This window comes from Oculina patagonica, chromosome 1 (assembly GCF_052425735.1).
Source record: "Oculina patagonica isolate OP01 chromosome 1, crgOcupat, whole genome shotgun sequence".
In the NCBI taxonomy this organism is placed as follows: Eukaryota; Metazoa; Cnidaria; class Anthozoa; order Scleractinia; family Oculinidae; genus Oculina; species Oculina patagonica.
In genome coordinates, this window is record NC_135758.1 from 37,458,920 (window position 1) to 37,477,239 (window position 18,320).

Sequence of the window (18,320 nt, forward strand, 5' to 3'; positions counted from 1 at the left end):
TTTTCAGCTTTTAGAATCACTGCATGCCTGAAACTTGAAGGCGCTTTCCAGAAGAGTTTACGCTGATGCCGCATCACGTTCATGCCGCAGGCCTGCTGGCACCCACCGCGCGAAAAGGAAGCTTTAAAGAGATTTTCCATTAACGGAAAATTTGTACCTAATTACTCTTTTTCACGGAATCACGAAAGCTGTTTCAGCTGTTTGAATCAAGAAAAGACAAAAGAAGGGAAAAGCACAGAAAGAAACCGGTAATAGGCCTTAGAAAAAAAGCTCTAATGTCACATCGGCGTTGCGACATTAGAGTTTTTTTTTTGCTAACATCAGTCATGGGCTCTAATTCAGATTGAAATACGAAGGGGTGTTTTGTCTTTAATTCGATCCGCGCAACCCTAACAGACTTAGTTTAACCGATTATAGCTAGACTGGCTCAATAACAAAATCGATCGCTGTTAAGGATCATAAAAGTACCTGAGACCAAAACGTGACCTCTTTAATCGCTTCACTGTTATAAAAACATTTAGTTTGCGCGGAGAACCAAGATGAAATAAACTAGCACGCGTCCAAACGAGAAAAACTAATTGAAAAGGCGTGGATAAACACGAAGAAAAGATTTCTTTCAACATGCCTTGCTTTTGTTCCTCTGTTGTAACAATTGGTCATTTCCTCACAATGGAAAACCTGATTTAGAAGGTTTTCAAAACCGTTAAAATCTCAGGAATGATTCACATCCTATCCCTCTATTATCAATAAATATACAAGCAATGTTACAATTTATCTTAGTTCATACCCAAGTTCACAAGAAATGTGAATTCTTTTTCTTATTCATATTGTCATATATTTGTTTTTATGATCTGCAGGAGCATTCAAGAACAACAGAACAAAGCAGACACAAGGTAAAAAAACTGACATTGTATAGTAAACACATCATTTAATCAGTGAAATAACACTTTTCCATCGAAACAGATCCAAACGAACCGTGTTCACTGTTTTGGCTGCTTATAAAAGGATGTTAGCTCCTCTAAGCTACTTTTCTAATTAACTGTACAAAAGAAAATTACACGACTTGTCCTTTATCGGCAATAAAAACTGATTCTATCTTTTTATATATTGGTATTGCTGCTAATTACAACGCTTCTCGAGTAAACGTACCATAAAATTCCGAAAATAAGCCCTTCGCTACCTAGCCTCCCACGCAGTCGTTCTTTTCTCACTTTTCATTTTCCGCCCAGCCCCTGAGGAAGGTTTGTTTTGCAAACCGAAATATAGGGCAAAGTTTGTTTCAATATATTCTAGTTTTCTTTCTTTTTATCCACTCTGTTTATTTTTGACCGCTTTAGCCGTCAGGATCAGTTTGCCGTCTATATTTTACATTTTAACTAAGTTACCGATCCAGGTCTTCAATAGATCCGGCACCACTCATCGGTTTGTCGCTGTGATATTGCAGTTTTTTATTGTATTTGTTCTTAGGGGCGATCGTGTTTCACTCCTCCCCACGAAGGAGGAGGAGTGAAACACGATCGCCCCTAAGAACGACTGCGTGTGGGCTATTCGCTACCCCGCCCGGAAATAAACCCCTCAAAAAGTAAGCCCACACCCTCCCCTCCCCCCGTATATAAGCCTCCCGAATAACCTCACCTGAAAGGGACGTTGAATAAATATAAAACCTAGGGCTTATTTTCGGAGATTTTTTCTCAAGCTATACAAACATTAAATTGATGCGCGCATAAAGCTGGTTTCTTTATATCACTACAAAATGCAGTAGAAGAACGAAGGCACTCATTCTTGCAATGCTGGTCTTACTAGAATCCACTGCAACATAAACATAAGCATAAGCACAAGAAAACCGTAACTGTTTATTCTTCTTGTCGGAGTAATTAGTGAGGACGTCATAAAAAGAACGCGAGTGTTCGTCTTTCTCATTTATGCTTGCGCTTTTGCTTTTGTTTTTGCTGCCTTCGCTATATAGATCCTTTTCCCCAAATACAGCAAATTACATGCACACTAGAGCAGTTTTCACTTGAGTGTCGAAAGTAAATTGCGTTTGCTTTGGTTTTGCATTACTACGCTTAGTGATTGGCTTAAAAATCCCGCGCCACTTTCTCAGCCAATCAGAAGTAAAACCAAAACCAATCGTGACTCGCTCGCGCACGTTTTCCCGCGCTTTCTGCCAGCTACATGTATTTGCTTCGAATTTTGATTGGTTCACTGGAGTGTCTGTGTCCTTGTGATTGGCCAGAGTGATTACTTTGGTTTTGGTTTTACGGCACTCAATTGAAAACTGCTCTAAAAGCAAAAGTCAACGAAAGATCTCGTGGTCGTAGCGGTTGCCTACAATCATATGGAAATTCACCTCAACTGTTGATTTCTATACAACCCAACCACAGAGTTTCTAAAAAAGTACACTTCTTGAAAAATGACTTAAAAATTTTTCTATAACTATATTTATATTTTTACAAAATAGATGAGACAGCGAAACACTTCACTGAAGCGAAACCAACCGAGAAGTTTAAAAATAAAAACATGCCACTAAACATGCCAAAAAAAGTAGGTTTCACTGTGAACCCAGGGAAGGTCATTTTTTGAAATAGTTTTCTCCGCTGCCCCACTTCTTCCTTCAATCTGCTTCTGTGGATATATACAAGAACTATGGTCAGTACATACAGACAAAATATGAATGTTTACAAGTAGAATTTATATAAAGAGTCTTTTCTAGTTTAGCCTCTTCGAAAATCATATAAAACACAAAATTAAAATAGTTAAAAAAAAAAAAAAAATAAAAGTTTAACATTGTTTAAAAATAGTTTTTTTTTAAGATAAAATTAAATCACAGTTCAGACATAGAAAACAATGGCAGTAGTAAGGCAAATCATTTTTCACTATTTATCTCTCGTGAGAAGGATTTAAACTACTCTCACACTATAAGAACTACTGATACTTTTGGGTTCAAACCATTTACTATGTTACAATCAACTAAAGAAATGAAATTTAGTAGCTGCGCGTTAAAGAGTTATTAATACATCTGACTTTACCTTAATCTTCAGCTTCCAGCTGATTCTCACAAGGATTTTCCACGTTACACGCCACATGGGTGGGTGGCATGATTTCAGTACATTCCTTTGCATCAACCGTCTTAGTCTCCCCAGATGAGTTAATTCTGACGCACTCTACCGACAGAGGTTGGACGCCAGGACCGCATGAGGTTGAGCACTATAAACAAGAAGGGCGTAAAAAAACAATACATAGGAACTGATTAGAAAGGCGTGTCTCTAGCAGTCCTAAAACCAAAGCCATGTCATTCCTCTCCCATCCCTGGTTGCAAGCGCGGGAATTACACAAGCAAGAGCAATTGAAGCACGGACAAAACACAGGCACAAATCTCTAGACCCGTCTTATAATCAGCGTGATGGCCGTTTTAACAGTAGCTTGTGCCAGGAAATCTTTTAGGAGACGTCTGCGCCCCAAAACCCAACCTCCAACCCCGGTGGGGATTCTCATATGGAAGAGACGGGGGTGCTCGTCGGAAAATTAGATTAAGCCCCTAAAGGAGACCAATGTGAACGTGGCTGAAACGTTTTCTGACGCCTAACAGAGACCACCATTTTTTATGCGTGATCAGTCTGACCGCCAACACAGTATGACGATGTATTTTTTTTTCTTCACGTGCAACCCCAAAAGCGAGACCTTGAAGGCTAAAAATGTAGACGTTTTGCCCGGAATACTCTCTGCAGTAAGACCAAAATCCGTAATTGACACCCCTAAACAAGACGACGGGTATCCTCAACCCTTTCAAATGTAATGGGCTGGTTTGTGTATATAGCGTTCTGAATCAGAACAATGCTGTTCATCAGGGAAATTATTCCTTCCCTGTACCCCGTTTTTTTCCCGTTTTTTTTTTTTTTTTTTTTTTTTTTTTTTTTTTTTTTTTTTTTTTTTTTTTTTTTTTTTTTTTTTCCCTTTTTTTTTTTTTTTTTTTTTTTTTTTTTTTTTTTTTTTTTTTTTTTTTTTTTTTTTATGGAGCGCCCCAATCTTTTTTTTTTTTTTTTTTTATTTTAAATTAATTTTTTAATTTTTTTTTTTTTTTTTTTTTTTAAAGAATCAGAACAAACAAACGAAAAACTAAGCAGATGCGAACGGACTGAAACAACTACAAGATTCAGTTCCTCCAAAGATTTTTTCTCATTGGGTCTCTTCCGGTATCAAGTTTGTAACTGAAAGGGTCAAATGAAAAAGAACCATCATACCCAAATAAAGTGTGTTTACCTGGCCAGCCTGCACCGTGTACCACTCTGCAGGGCACGGCTGTTCTCCACAAGTCTCATGGGTGGCTGGTTTAGGTTCCTTACATTCACTATCTTTTAATTCCAACTCAACGCCTTGAGAATCTTCCACACAGAATACCTCTCGTGTCCTTACACCGTGTTCACCGTCATTGCAGCTCTTTGTGCAGTCTGTCCATATACCAACCTCCCACCTGGAATGGATGTAATTAAAAACCACACATGATGAGTCATAACAAAGAATCCGGCGCCTAAAAGGAATGCGGCACGCCTTTATCTTTGTGCTTTTTTTCTCGCTTACATCCACCGAAGTTTGTAGCCAGTGAAAGCATTTGCACCATTTTGTATGTAATTCTATCGTGCTGCCTTTTTAAATCTTTAAAGAAAAAAGAGGCTCGAGGGCTGGGATTAGTGTAAATCTCTCGTCCCAATCCTCTTCGCTTTGCTACTCCAGGGTAAAGGCCAGATACGCAAACAGGGCACAAAAACTGCTCTTTTGAAGGCTAGGACACTTGGCCTTAAAGCCTTTCATTGATTTAAGGCGATGACATTAAATAAATACCTTATTTAATAATTCCTAGCATTAGCTCCCAGTATCAAACGTTTGTATCCTTACCTCACTTTTGGCTCTTCAGCATCTTCACTTCGTTCGTCAGCTTCTCTATGCTCTTTGTCCACTTCGTAAATTTCACGGAAAAGTTCTGGGAAGTCGCTGTACGACGCTGAGACTCCTTGTAGACTGGGCACCAGGTTTGACGTATTCGTAATTCACTTTGTATTGATCCCACTCATTCACCTTCTCGTACTGCGGAGAGGTCAGAAAATTGAACTTAAAATCGACCCCAACCACATCTGACAGTGCTTTTTAGGATACGTTCAAACGCGCGAATATGGCAATTTTGAGAAATTTGGCCTAATACTTCAGTTCGTTCTTCGAACCTGCCATATTATCCTGCTGAATCTTATAACTACCCTTGTTTTACATTTTATTGCATTAAAGTTTTTCTATCTTAGTAATCTTATTTCGGTTGACGATTCAAAGTTAATAGGAAGGACATTCCGAGTAAATTCATGACTAGATATTCAAGCCAATGAAATACACTTAGGAGAAAATAACAATATTTCGGTTTTATTGCAAAACAATCATCAGGTATAAGGTGCAGAATAAAAGACAAAAAACTGAGCTTGCGTTGCCTGCTGTAGAGAAAGCGGTGGAGAAATAGAAATAGCCGCCGCGTCTCTCTGCTTAGTTCAAGTTGGTACTCACCATTAATGTTACACTTTTTTTCAGAGGTCCTCGAGCAGTAATACTTTCTTTCTGATTTTGTTTCTTGAACACAAAAGTAGTTCCAGCTCCTTTGAAACTCTTTGGGCCAAAATCAGCGAGGTACGTATCGTAATCAATAATATAATTGTAGTCTGTATCCTCCAGCACTGAAAAGAAATAGCACCCAGTCATGTAGAATCATTTTTAGTTTCCTCTTGCAAATTGTATGCTATTTTGGCACGATTACGTTCGTACTTTAATATCCGGTTAAGAACAACACTGGAATTTAAAGTCGCTGAAATTGATTTTTACCGAAATTGTTGGCGGTAAGCTAAGTGACGATTTAAGATTGTGCTATTGTAGCTCTACCTCGTTCCCAGGGAAGACAAGAAGAGACTGTCTACGAACAACGCGAGGTCATCGATTATGAGCCCCTGCTCCTGACTTTGAGCAAGAAGGTAAGATGGGATGTATATAATTTCTCACGATAGGTGAAGATTAAACCAAAAATATAAGCGATAGTTTGACCACAAATTGGGTTTTTGGACACGTAATGACCGTTACGTGTGCCAGAAACAGTGCCCACCCTTTCTCTTGATAGAAAATAAAAAAACGCTTTAAAGAACACGTCTAGCGTAGTAGTACTCACGCAAGTTGTTATCTGAGGCGGTTGCTTCTTCAATCTTTATATTTCTTGCCCCGACCGGCAGGGTGGCGATCACCACATAGTAGTCGTCTAAAACGGAAAATTATCATCAGCATCATCATCATCATCATCATTATCATCATTTATTAGCCACTTCAAAATTAATATTATCACAAATTTAACAGTTATGTAGGGCGAGGAGACCTCCACGAAACCACCAGGCTTACAGAGGAGGCCATCTCCGGCGGTTAGCAATATGTTAGTGATTTAGTTGTGGATGTACGGCTAGGTCAATTCAGACTCATTTCATAACCAATAAATGTTAGTTCCATTAACTGCTAGACCTTCAGTCGAAAACGAACTTCTTCCCAGCCGTGAGCTGCCACGCAATATCCTGAATAGGCGTTGCCTGACGCCCTAAACAATGGCCGTTTTTATGACTAGGGGAAAATATGACGCACTATATATTAAAATTTAACGTTGTCCAAATGTTTTATTATTGTTGCTTACTTACCCCCAGATCCGGGTGTTTGATCGTACGTAAACTTCTTTACTTGACTACTGGGCGTTGGTCGCTTGTTCGGTTTCGGCTTTTTTCCTGGTTTAGGTCCGTTACCTTGATTACCGCCTCCTACAGTCTGCAAAAATATTCGAAAAATTCCATGCTGATTAAATAGTTTTAAAGAGATCCGACGTTTTGTGTCTCGGATAGTTTGTTATTTGCGCGCGAAAATCCAAAAACCTACTTACAATTATCAATTATCAGTAAATGGAAAATACAGTAGAACCCCGGTAACTCGAACTCTGAAGGGAAACGAAAAACCGTTCGAGTTAGCGGGGTTTCGAGTTATTGGGTTGGATTGAATATTTAATTTGCCAGGTTAATAATTAATAGTTTACTGATTTTTCAGCACTTCAGTACAAAGTACAGTGGAAATTAAACTTATCTCGTCAGAAACTCTAACACGATCATAAATTCTTAGGATAAGAGTGGAAAAAGGCTGTCAAATACGTGATCTGTTCGTTGCTCTAATCAATGGGCAACCGTGGCGAGTTGCAAGAACCGGAATTCGAGTTATCGGGTTAAATTTGACCCAAATTTTGATCAAGGGAAACGAAATTTAGTTCGAGTTAGCGGGGTTTTCGAGGTATCCGAGTTCGAGTTAACCGAGTAAAAATGTCTGAAAAGTGAGTCCAAATCCAACGGGAAATGGAAGTATGTTCGAGTTAGCAGGATTGTTCGAGTTATCCGAGTTCGAGTTACCGGGGTTCTACTGTATATACACGATCCTATTCCACTGTTGAGCGTAGCCCCCTCCGCAGGACGAACGGAGAGAGAGGACGAGAGACAGGGGGGGGGAGTCCCGGACCCCCGTCCCAGTCCCCAGTAGCCCCCCAGACACAGGAGGAGAGCGGGAGAGGCGGGGAGGCAGCGCGAGAGGGGCCACACGCGCCCCGGGCGCGGCAGGGAGCGCGGCGGCCAACGGCCCCCGACGGGAGACGTGGTCCGGGAAGACGCAAAGTCGCGCCCGGGGGCAGGGAGGAGGGCGCGGGGGAGAGAGGAGGGGAGGGGGGGGCGAGGGGAGAAGCCCCACAAGGAGAGCAAGAGAAGAAGCCTCAATCTTTCATCCATCTACTCCCCAGGTGGACAGCCTATTCGCAGGCAACCTTGCACGCCATGTTAAAATACCTTCTTGCACTCTCCGTTAATACAGACACCACTATTCGGCTTGTCAGTGCATGGAGTTCCATCCTTAACATTTCCAAAGGTTGTGGTATCTCCTTGCCTTGTGGCACAGCTCAGGACACACTTGCCACTACCTAAAAACAGTACCCAGAAAATTAATTTTCATAACATAACGCGGAGGCTTTTTAGATGTTCATAAAATTCTCGTTTTCCTCTCTCCCTCCTCTTTCAACGACTGCCAAGCAGGCTGAGACATAGTCGGTGTGAGATAAGCTACATTCATCAAGGTCTGGTGTTTCGTTTCCCCAGTCGACTTCACCACTCTGCCACCCCTGCCTGAGGTCTTCAAACCCATCTATGTTTCTGGGAAACAGCAGAAACAGACTAAAACATCCTGCACAAACCTGATGCGTAATATGGGTCGTAAATCCAGTCATATTTTCTCCCTCCTCCGAAATCAACGTTCCTGTTGCTCATACACTGTTCCATTCTAGGATTTGTTGTACATTTCTACAAGAGTAATACAACCAATTGTTATTAGAAACATCACCTGGATCGAAGTCCTACTACTGAATTACATCAGACAGGGAAGAGTTATAATAATTACCGCATTGTTACAGAACTTGTATTCCGCTCCTTTTCCTTCGCATTGTTTCCCTCCTCGTTTGGGTCTAGAAATAATTGATAAAAGGAATTTGCTTTTCAAATTTTGCAATTGTATTTTATTAAGCCTGGCTTTCACTAGCGACACAAGCACAAGCGCAAGCACAAGCGCAAGGATAACAGCTTCGTTTAAAGCAAAAGCACAAGCGCATTGCATTTTGATGTTTGTGCTTGTACTTGCCGCAAGCACAAGCACAAGGATTAAAATTTGTTGATTTTACGACACATATTTAATAACACTGTCCATTAGGCTACAGTATTGTGACTTTGTAATACTTACGCAGGATTGTCGCACTCGCGCACTCTCTTGCTAATTCCTTCCCCACAGGACGGGTAGCATGGGCTCCAGGCTTTCCAGGCCCCCCAGTTTCCATCCACGTCCACGTATCCTTTGCTTTTAACAGGAACACAAAGGCCCCGGCGACACCACTAGTAAAAATTAGGAATAATTAGATTGAAGCTGAAAGTTATTTCTCTTTAAGAATTGCAAAACAGTTATAAAATCTTGAAAGCGACAACGTGTCATTTAACTAATTTTAATCACATATAATTATAACTTTTCGATTTCTTTTCTAAATGATGTTTGATGGAGAGGGGAGGGTGCCTAGAGCAGTTTTCAATTGAGTGTCGTAAAACCAAAACCAAAGTAATTACTCTGGCCAATCACAAACCACACAGACAATCCAGTGAACCAATCAAAACTCGAAGCAAATACATGTAGCTGACGCGAAGCGCGGGAAAACGCGGGTGAGCGAGTCACGATTGGTTTTGTTTTAGTTCTGATTGGTCGAGAACGTGGCGCGAGATTTTTAAACCAATCACTGAGCGTTGTAATGCAAAACGAAAGCAAACGCAAATTACTTTCGACACTCAAGTGAAAACCCTTCTAATGAAAATTGTGTATACCTCTTTTCTTGATGTTTATTTACCTTATTATCGCCGCATTTTGTTCCATCTGCAGCCGGCTCATCGTTTGAGGAGCAGTAACCATCAGGTTTTTCACAATGTAAATTGACGCACATTTTCTGTTGAAAGAAAGACGTGGCTTCAGTTACCAGGTCATCTGATAATAGATTTGAAGTTTTGCGGAGCCAGTCGGAGAAACATATACTGTTTTTGGCAAAATCTAATCCTAGCAGTTTGCGCGAAGTTTGTCACGTTTACACCTAGTTACATGTCCTAGCTCTCATGAGTCCCCTGTAGCTCAGGGCCGTGTTGCTCGAAACACTAACCCAGTATTTTAAAGTTGATAGAGATTTCCATTTTTCTTGTACAAAAATATTTACATTGCTTATGTTTTGTGGATTTTAAGTCAAGTGGACGGCAAAACTAAACGACATAAACAAAAAACCTCACTGAAAAGTTAAAGAGCTAAAATCAAAAATCAACCTAATCTTGGTCGTGGTTTGATCAACCCGGCCCACAACCTCGTTCCCAGGGTCTCTCTCTTCTCTCGCTCTTGGGGGCGGGGAGAGAGAGACCCTGGGAACGAGGTTGCCCGGCCAAGGGGTAGAGCGTCTATTTCCCAGCCATGACTTTACCAGCTTTAAATCCGGGAGGTCACAGACTCGTGATCCGGCACCGAACATGCGCACACACTGATCGTTTCCGTCATAGAGCTTTCCCGGTAAAACTGTCGGCATTATGACACTGTTCTTTGCATCGTCGTTAAGACATCCAGATTGTTTAGTCCTAAAATAAATCAAATTACAAACATTTCAGATTGTGAAAAGCCGCTCTTTGAAATGTATCGGATCCAATTCTCAGATTTTGCAGTTCAATCAGCGTATTCAAGCTCCTTTAAAAACGTTAACTTTAAAACGAATTTCCAGAATAATATTAATGGTTTTACTTGCTTTACGTTAACTTTTGAAACTTTAGATAGCAAGTATAATTTTGCTTGTAATTGGCAGATTATTTTTCTTTGTTTTTCTTATTTTATTTTTTAATTGTGTATTGTCCCAACTAGGGGACATTGTCCCCGGTTTCTCTCCCACAACTCTGCGTGGTATTTTCGCTTTCGTTTTTCGATAAATTCTTCATTAATCGCATATCTTAAACGCGTGACTACTGTTTAAGAAACAAAATTTTTGTGGCTGTAAGCTCAATTTGATCCCGATATACTGTTCACAGCCCTCTTTTTCCTCGTATTTTTCTTTGATCGTAGCCTGCGTCGCAGACAGTTTTGTGACAAGTCCGGCTCAGCAACGCAGGCTATTCGATCGCTGAACGTGGGAAGAGAGTCGCGAGAGAACTGGACGCCAGTGCAAAAATGGAAGACGCGAGGGATGGGAGTTTCTCTTGCGTTCTTTTGCGTTTAAAAATAGAGAGGCTGAGAACAGCTATGATTTCGATGGCTGAAGAAATCAAGAAAGCCTACTCTGCAGTAAATCTTCAATTGTTACCGTGCTAGAAAACTCTTCTCTGTATCAACACTTACTGTAAAAACTTTGTTACATAATTCCTGCTACACGGCGACCAATCAAATGCCGTTGCTTTACCACTGGCTCTGGTAGCCATTATGTAAACACCATCATTACACTTATTGCTTTCCCCGTCGTGTTCGGCGCCCAAACTAGTATAGAAAAAAAAGCATTTACAGATTATTACGATTTGTGGCCAGTTTCTGAACGGCTTCTCAAGTCAGATTCATTTGAAGCTAGGCATTACTACCAATGATTTTTTTTTCAAGTTTTTTTTATCAAGTTACATTTTCTATTAATTAATATATAATTCAAGTCTCGGGGTACTCTATATAGCTGACTATACGGGGAGACTCCGCCCGAAAGGGCACGTTTTTCAGACTAGAGGTATATAAATAAGTAGGAAGCCGGGGACCAAGGGAGGGAGCGGGAGAACCCCAGAGACACGGGCGGGCAGCCACCCGAACGGAGGGGACAAGAAGGCAGGGGGACACCAGGAGACCCGAAAACCCAGCGAGACGACGAGCCCCCCAGGGCCCCCCCCCCGGGAGGAATTCACGAGTTGAAGTATAGGAAAAGGGTAGGGAAAACTGTTATTTAGGATTTTAAAAGATCCTTTCAAAATTATCGAACAAACGCACCTAACGATTAGTTCATCGTTGCTCAATTGTATTTTAAGGAGTTGCTCAAGTCATAAGTTCATAAAAAGTGCGCAGTATTTTTACTGTAGGTATGAGATAGGGGTACCATCTTCTACGGAAGTTTGTTTTATAAAATGGTTACTTTTCTTCCAAAAATGGTACATAACAGGGGAGGGTTTGAACCTCGAGGCGGAACCTCGCAGCATAAAACTGCACTTGTGCTGAAAAAAAATATCCAGCTTTAAAAGTGCACCAATAAGTTACCTTATTGAGGAATAAAACAACACTCCATTTGATGCACTGTGACTCACTTGTGAGCTGTTTCATGAGCTAGTGTGAACGCAGTTCCCAGTCCTGTATCTTTGTTCAGAGTACAACTCGTGTCTTGTTTGCACATTCCCTTCAAGTCAGCTAATCCTGGAGACGTACAGTAAAGAAACAAATTAAATTTCTTTGCTCTTCTATAGCATATATGATGAGAGGATTAAGTAAAGAGAAAGGTAGAGCAGAAATGGAACGAACAAGATTATTTTATTATAGCATCAGTTTATTTTTAGCTTATGAAAAAAGAGAGAGAAAGAGAAAACAAACGATTTCAATAACTAAGTAGAGGCTAAAAATAATTTAAATTTCAGACAAAACTTCATTCACTTGTATATTATGCGTGGGTGAAAAACTTTTCAGTCGACTCACCCAGTATTGTTCCACAATCCTGTGCATTCTTTTGCTTGCTTCTACAAAAATTGTACCTGTAGAAGAAAGTTTAGAATAATATACTGACATTTCAGCTTGCAGAATAAAGGAGGCCATTTTTTGTTATTGTGTATCCACACACTGGATAGTAACTTTTTAGCGTAACCCATCCGGTGACTACCTTTTAGGCAAATTCGCAATCTGATTAGCTACGTCAGCGCGGTCTTATTAACAATTAGACAGCAAACTCGAGGTTATATTAGTTGTTTTAGCATAACCCAGAGGCCGATCTATTCAACAAAAAGTTAAGTCAAAGTGTTTTTTTTTAAATAGAAACCTCCAGTTTCCCGTCTAATTGTTAAGATAGTAAACAATGGGAAGACCAATCCAATTCGCGGATTCCCCGGCAATGGAACACGACTGAGTTTCTACTAATCTATATGACGGTTAGTTAAATAAAATAAATAGACAAATAAATAAATACAAGTATCAATGATAGCCGCGTGAGGACACTGCAAAGACAAATATCAAACAACAAAACTTGAGAGCACGCCACCAACGTCGAGACGACGCCAGCAGGGAGCCAGAAAATCACAACAACACTGCGGGCCCAAAGCAGCTCACAACAGACCGGCGAGGCGCAGCGCGACGCGCAAATTGCACCCGCGCCCCGGGAAAACCAGACGAGGCGGGCGCGACGATGCGGGACCCGGCCAGCCCCCGCCGGAGGGAGGGGGCCGAGCCGACCCCCGGCCCCCCGCCCCGCGAGCGCCCGAAGCGACGAGCCCGCGAAGGCGGGCCGCGCTGCCCGCGACACTCCGGAACCCGTCGAGAGAGTGAGGGAGCGGCGGAGGAGGGCGAAAAAAGGAGAAAGTGGGAGGGGGGGGGCCCCGGCAGCCGGACCGCGGGCAAGGCGACGAGCGGAGAAAAAGTGAGACGGACACAGGCCCCGGAGGCCGGCGACCGTCCCAGACCCGAGGCCGGAGGTTGGGAACCCCGCGACCGAAAACTACGCAAGACCACCGCCGCAGCCCCGACGGGCGCCCCCCGGCCTGCGCCCCGCCGACAACGCACCGCCGAGCCGCAAGGGGGGCACAGAGGGAGCGGAGGGGAGCAGCGAAAGGAGGAGGAGAAAGAACGAAGAGAGGGGAGAGAAAAAAGAGGGAGAGGGCGAAGGAGGAAGAAGAGAACGATAGAAGGGCCACAGGAAGAGAGGGCGAAGATATTGTGACCTTAAATGGGGAGGGAAGGGAGGGGAGAGGGGGACCAAAAGGGGGAGGAGGCCGAGCGGTACGCGCGTGTGGGACGACGTGACGGTGTGGCGTTGGGGACCGCTCCCGACCGTCAACCCCCGCGCTCCCGTTTTCCCGCCTACCGCCCCCGCGGCCACCGGCGCCGGGGTACCAGGCAGCGGGGCCTCGGTTACAAGTCCAGCACCCTATACCCTAACCATTAGGCCACGCCGCCTCCTTAAAAAGTCAAAACCTAGAACTAATTTCTTACTTGGAGATGAGAGCTGCATGGTCAAAGTGACGGCCATTTTTGTCATCTGCTACGTTTTGTCCCGTTGTCCATTTACAGAAACTTGACAACGTGCCAGCTGCATGCGTACTTATCACAAGACCGGGCTGTTTGGCAAATAAAGGGCGAAAATACAAAGCAGAAAAGATTACGTTAAAATTATATAAATAATAACACAATTATGGATAGAACGAATAGATTCCCAATTTTTTATGCCTTTCTACGAAGGTCATGCGTGCAGTATTAAACTTACCATATCTTCTTCCAAAATCAAGAGCTTCTGTATGATGTATTTAACATTTGCTCCAATGGAAGCGTCTGCCAGAAGTCCATGCGCCTAGAAAATAAATTAAACGATGTTTAATAACGCAAACGCTAATGAATCTGTTCCTGAGGAGGGCTTGTTCTGAAATGGGGGATCGAATCTTGGATCCAAGCTCTGAAATAGAGTAGGGAAAATCGCATATTTTGGTCTGAAATAAGGTAAGGGTTTCAACAGTTGGCCGCGCAGCCCCCCCCCCCCCCCCCCCCCCCTCCCCATTTAAACTTTCGGGGAATACCCCTTGGCCTTAAAGCCTGGCGAAACGGAGACGCAAGTGAACGCAATTTTTTTGAACTTGCATTCACTTGCTTCTCGATTTGGCAAGGACTTGCGTGCACTTGCGCTGAATTGCGTTCACTTTGGTCGTGATCAAATTTTCACGCTAGTCAACGCAAGTTTTTTTACGTTTGGCCACCCAACACAAGTCAACGCAAGTGCTGTTCTTCAAGTACTTAATCGCAGCGCGCGCATTAGCGTTGATATGGCTTTTTTGAAAACTTGCACTTGCGAGTAAACCCCAGTTGCGAGTCCGTTTGGCCAGCCAACGCAAGTCTGTACGCAAGTTCAACTTGCGACTACTTGCGACTACTTGCGTCAACTTGCGTTACCAGTTTGGCCAGGGCTTTATACACGTTCTATTTGTTTATCATACCATGTTGACAATAGTCGGCACATATTTCTTGATTTGAGGAACACCATAGAACTTTGTCATCATTTTCTCCACCACAATCATAGACTCGATCGTCCTCTTACGGTTCGCTGAGCGCGGAATATTCATGTGAGACTCGCTTTCGTCGGACTGCTCAACTGCTGATCCGCCTAGGAAATAAAACAAAACAAGAAGTTTATCACCAAGCTGACTTTTAGCATGACAAACAGGGAAATGATATAAAACAACAGTTTTTGCCTTTGAAACTCACGGCCAGTCTAGCTGTTACGCAAAACATCTCACACGTCTTATCACACAATTACATTTATTGCCTTATTCCCTTATATGCCCGGAACGCTTGCCTTTCTATTAATGTTTGAAGGAGAAACTAGATGGTCATTATCATAGAGCTTATGCCAAAAGGCTAATGCCAGTTCTAAAGATAGAAAATTCCTTTCACCCCCCCCCCCCCTACCCTACCACCACCACCCACGCCAAAGGCAGTTTTAAACTGACCCACTGTGGAGACAGCAAAATCAAATAGTTTTCCTGGTCAATCTCAGCAAACACGAATAGACCCTGGGAATGAATGACCCAAATAATTATTTCAATCAAAATTCACAGTCAAAAAAACCTTGCGACAGACTGAAGCGCATGAACACATAACAACTATTAACGCCAAGCACAGGAAAACATGCATATCCTGGATGTCAAGCGGTTGTAAGCGCGGGAAAATATGATAACCGGGTGTATAAAGCGCGGGAAAACATGTCAAGCGGTGCTAAGCGATAAAAAAAAGAAAAAGAAAACCAGTGCCACGCGCTGGAAAATATGTCAGCCAATGTCAAGCGTAGGGACATATCTGTCTATCAGTGCCACTAGCGAAGAAACCTGTCAACCAGCGCAGAAGGCACGAAATCATGTCAACTGTTTCCAAGTGCGGGAAGACGGGCAGAGCCCAGGCCTAGGTTTTGGTTCCGCTTGATCCCATTGGTTGATGGTTAAAGTAAAGATACAGCACAGTAAACTCAAACCCCAAATCGCGTAATTACCCAAAGACACGTACAGTCATATATGAAAGATGTGTCAGTAGAAAGTTCTTATTATACCTTCGACTCCGCACCAGCTGTCAGATCTTTTCTCTTCTTCAAGGGCGTCCTTAAGAGACTGCGCATGCATGGGCGCTAAAGACCTCCTGTGTATAACGTGGGCTCGGGTGTTGTTCTTCCCCAGTTTCAGTCGGTCAGGTAGAGGATGGACCATGAAAACGTCTTGTGGCGTGCGAATCAAACCTTTCTGTGGAAATTGTTGAAAAAGGAGACGAAGAATGAGTTGCGTTTAATTTCCCCTTTTTCCCACGATATGACAGAAAACATTTGACCGTTGAGTGCTAAAAACAATACAATACAAAACAACTTTTATTGTCACTGACCTCCCCATGGGGCCTTTTCAGAGACAAAGAAAAAGAAATACAATAAATATAATAGATTGTCTATAAAAAATTATTGATAAAACTAGTTACAATGATAGAATAAAAATTCTTAGAAATGCAAAAAATTGTCTATAAAAAGTAACTGCTAAAACTAATCACATGTAGAGTTTATGACATTAAAACCTGAATTATAATTATAATTTCTAAACTGTGTAAATGAATAAGGTTGAAGGGAAAAAATGAGATGGAATACGGACGACGCATTTTATGCTCCCCTCTATTTTTTTTTTTTTTTCAAGCTGGGCCATATGTAGCCTACGTCGCAAACGAACTAAATCCCGGACTATATCGGGGTTTAGTTCGTCTGCAACCATAGCAACGCAGGCTAGGCCATTTGTGACTTCAATCTAAAACACTCCTTACCAGTCCATCGCAGTTGCTGACCGCTACTTTGTTTCCTTTCCCCTCTGCGGGAAGCAGCTGACCAAGGTAATGGCAGTGGTCAATTTCATAATGGAATTCCGACGAGCCGTTACTGCGAATCTCAACCTCAATATTGGGCGAGAAAAGCTCACCGTTAATGGTGACGTTCAAATGGAAATCTTGACCGAAGGCGGACAGCTTGAAGAAGACAGGCTCCTTGAAGCCCTCGCTACCGACATCTCTCTTACGACGAGCGTTGCCATTGGCCAGGTCACGTGACAAGAATCTACCTGCCGCGTCAATTTGGACTGGGTGTGAGACGTCGTACTCTGGAACTGTGGGTACAAAAGAAACAAGTAAATAGAGTTAGTTTTATTCAGAGTTAATATTCTTGGCTGGTGATTTGAGCCCGAACAAACGAGACGAGATGAACTACAACCTTAGCCCAGAAAGCTGTACAACCTTTATCAAAATAATCTCTTAGTTTTCCATTATGTTATTTCAAATAAACAAAAGTAAAGTATTAACAAAATAAGGAGTATTTTATCCATCTTAAAATCAAAGCCCGGGACAATTTTATGCGAATTTTGTGTTTTCATTTCTTTCAATGGCAAGACATGCATTTCACGCTTGAATATTCTATTTTAAATTTTTGTGTGTATTTAAACCGAAATTTCACGGTTGATCTATGAACGAAAATATTTAACGGTAACGGCGGACGTCATGTGGTGTGGACGGCGGACCGTGACATGCAAGCGGTGTCTGATTTAGACATCTAATCCTATGATTATAGACATTATATGCAACGGAATGCTGGCGGTTACTGACGACACGCAACAACTGTCATTCTCATTATCATGTGCAAAGTCTACAAACGGACCTTACAGAGAAAATTAACTGCTTAGTCACGTGTTTAACTTTCTCGTACTACTATTGGTGGATTAGCTAAAGCCGTTAACTTTCCTTGCGGATGCCGCTGACGTTTCTCTGGCGGGGAAAACGAGTCGACCGATTAGACGTGGATTTAAGTTTTTTTCAGTTTTGCTAGAAATTCAGTGCATTGTATACGTACTTATTCATTTTTTCATTGCTACCTCTTCAATGAAATTAAAACAAAATTCTAGTTAAAACTGTATAGAGGAAGTTAAATTAGCATTGTAAGAATGTTTTTTATTGTTGAATTTTCCTCCCTTGAGTTGAGATGAGGTAAATTGATATTTGACTTCAAGAGGTTAAACAATGACTTAATAAAGAGACGGTGTTCGGCACATTAAAACTACGTAGCAATGTTTTCGTATTATATCTCCAGTATCTCTTACCATTTTCTACAAATGGGTGTCCAAAAATCTCCTCTCTTTCATCATCGGTCAGTAAATGATGGATTTCCTATTTCGAGAAAAAAATGTAAAAACGCTGTAAATGCAAAAATGCTAACTGTAACAACATGGGAGTCAGACTGGATATTAATAATATTATTTTACCTTGTATGACCTTGCACATGTGTATTTGATATACAAAGTGAAGAAGCTGAAAATAATGGACGTTGTTAACAGCATTTTTGAGCGTTTCATTTCGATATTGTTTGCTATGGAAGCAGATCCTTTCTCCACAGTTCAAAGTCGTAAATGAGTTATATTGCTTAGTGTACGCTGTTTTATTCTGATTTTGACCGTTAG

At 41.9% G+C, this 18,320-nt stretch overlaps 1 pseudogene across 1 annotated transcript; it reads right to left on the reverse strand.

The window, feature by feature from the left end:
• Nucleotides 1-908: 908 nt before the first annotated feature.
• On the reverse strand, nt 909-18,320 carry LOC144628634 (A disintegrin and metalloproteinase with thrombospondin motifs 6-like; annotated as a pseudogene). The gene is made up of 23 exons (XR_013566274.1): nt 18,126-18,320; nt 17,964-18,030; nt 16,645-16,979; nt 15,899-16,085; nt 14,793-14,959; nt 14,072-14,155; nt 13,801-13,925; nt 12,298-12,353; nt 11,916-12,021; nt 10,981-11,115; nt 10,082-10,232; nt 9,470-9,565; nt 8,821-8,969; nt 8,485-8,548; nt 8,282-8,387; nt 7,881-8,011; nt 6,705-6,828; nt 6,194-6,280; nt 5,545-5,711; nt 4,894-5,082; nt 4,261-4,471; nt 3,030-3,207; nt 909-2,625 (listed from the first exon to the last, which is right to left on the reverse strand). The product of XR_013566274.1 is annotated as an A disintegrin and metalloproteinase with thrombospondin motifs 6-like (transcript).